General features: G+C 48.7%; 1 pseudogene; it reads left to right on the forward strand.

The window, feature by feature from the left end:
- The first annotated feature begins 344 nt into the window (after positions 1-344).
- Positions 345-1097, forward strand: LOC142853086 (dnaJ homolog subfamily C member 7 pseudogene; annotated as a pseudogene).
- Positions 1098-2430: the final 1333 nt, after the last annotated feature.

The raw sequence follows: 2430 nt of genomic DNA on the forward strand, positions 1-2430 counted from the left end.
CACAGGAAAATAAGAGTTCAATCAGTAGGATCAAGAAACGGAGGAGAAAGGGGTTTAATAAGGGTAGTACCCAATTCCATATTAGAATGACAATGAGCCACAGACTAGAGGTATCAAGCTGTTTCTTACGTTTTTGAAGATTCAGCTGGAGTTGCCAGATCTTGTCTTTTACTACACCTTACTTATTGGCATAGAAGCAATATTCCTCCCTGAGGAAGAGACAAAGACCACCTCTCTCTTCTGTTTGTAGTAACAAAGTGAGGTTTTCATAAACTCCAAGTCAATGGAGGAATAGAGGAAGAGTCACAAAATGAACGCTGGTCCTCCCACCCGTCTCTCTGGTCCCGGCGGTAAGATGGCGGCTACCGCTGAGTGCAATGTGGTAATGGCGGGGACCGAGCCTGAACTGCTAGAGGGCAAAGACTCCAAGAGGGAAACGGAATCCTTCAAGGAACAAGTGAATGCATACTATGCTAAGAAGGACTACAACGAGGCTTATAACTATTATACAAAAGCCATAGATATGTGTCCTAAAAATGCCAGCTATTACGGTGATCGAGCAGCGGCTACACTGATGATGCTTGGGCGGTCCGGGAAGCTCTTGGGGACGCGCAGCAGTGAGATTGGATGACAGTTTTGTCCGGGGACACCTCCGAGAAGGCAAATGCCACCTCTCACTGGGGAATGCAATGGCAGCATGTCGCAGTTTCCAAAGAGCCCTAGAACTGGATCATAAAAATGCCCAGGCACAACAGGAGTTCAAGAACGCCAATGCAGTCATGGAGTATGAGAAAACAGCGGAAATGGATTTTGAAAAACGAGATTCCTGGAAGGTGGTTTTCTGCATGGACTGTGCCCTAGAATTTTCCCCTGCCTGCCATCGCTTCAAAATCCTCAAAGCAGAATGTTTAGCAATGCTGGGTCGATACCCAGAAGCACAGTTTGTGGCCAGTGACATTTTACGAATGGATTCCACCGATGCTGATGCTCTGTATGTCCGGTGTGTTTGCCTCCATCTTTGCAAGCCCCATCCCTGTGCCCCGGAGGAGTGTCAAGATGAGCCCGCCAAAATCTTGACCACTCCACAGTCTATTTAATCTGCTTCCCCAGAAAGTTCCTGCGTGGTCGCGCTTGCCACCATGGCTTCCTGGTTTCCCCCTGGGGCCACCTGAGAGCACAGGAATCCCATTAAACCTGGATATTTTTTAATTTGGCTTGTTGTGATTTGGCTTGATTGGGATTTTTATGTCGGCAGAGAGCTCCATTAGCAAAATTCCTAACATCTTGGAGGTCCCACCTGGTAGGGCTGCCTTTCCGCGTGGCCATAGGCCGAGCATCGAAAGCCCCCTAGTCCACAATCTGAGCTCTTCATGCCACGCTAAAAGCAGCTCCTGGGCTACAGTGGCTGTGTCTTGTGAGTCCCTTTTTGTTGTCTATGCTATAAGGCCTGGGGAACCCGCTCATACTTTTGTCGATTATCAGACTCTTGTAGAAGCCGTGGACCCATGGCAAGAGTTTGATCTCAGCTCAGTGGCTAGACTGGCAAGACCGGGTCTAGCTAAAATGGACTTTATTTGCTTTAGGGGCACCTAGCATTCAATTTCCATGACCCCATTAGGCCTAAGAGCTATTTTAGCAGATGTGCTGTAATAGACTTAGGCCACGTGGTTGAGCATAGACTTTAAAATGGGCACTTGAAGTTCAAAGCCAGATCCGCTGCAGCCCCTGGGATGCCTCTTACAAAATCTTTATAAATTGGGACTGTCTGATACAATCTGTCTTGAATGGCTAATTTAAATTTTTGTCACCGTAGAGACAAATGGGCAGAGCTTACATATGTCCATGGTTTTTGGGCTCTGTGCTCTCGCCCTTCCCTTGGTAGCCAGTGTCTCGCAGCACCGGTCTTGGTAGCTAAGGCCACAATGCCTCCAAATTCCCAGTCATCTGAAAATTGGGACCCCAACAATTCCAGCTGGACCATGCAGCCAGAGGCACTGGCCCCTCCCCCACTCCTTCAAGCCCACACTACCCAACCTCCTCTTAAGGAACAACATTCTTGATGTTTCTCGTCTTCCCTCTCTACTTCCTCCCTTGCTAATCCAGAAGTTCAAGGTCAACTTCCACCTTACCCACCTCCTCTCCCTGTCCCCCTCACCTTCTACCTCATCTTCCCACCCTTGGACCCCCCTCTGGGCACTGAGCTAGCCCTTCCCAATCCTCAGTCTCCTATCATACCAGATCCCACCATAGCTCCGCCCTTCTCAGTCCTCTCAGGAGGCGGTGGGAGTCAACCGCATTATGAAAGTTCATGTTCCCTTTTCTCTTCTGGATCTCTCTCAGAAAGAAAGTGGCTAGGTTCCTTTTCTACTGATCCTTCTGCTTAAAGTTAAGAAAAGTTGAGGAGGGTCCCCAAACCCCTATACGGGAATT

The sequence above is a fragment of the Microtus pennsylvanicus genome, chromosome 6, assembly GCF_037038515.1.
Source record: "Microtus pennsylvanicus isolate mMicPen1 chromosome 6, mMicPen1.hap1, whole genome shotgun sequence".
In the NCBI taxonomy this organism is placed as follows: Eukaryota; Metazoa; Chordata; class Mammalia; order Rodentia; family Cricetidae; genus Microtus; species Microtus pennsylvanicus.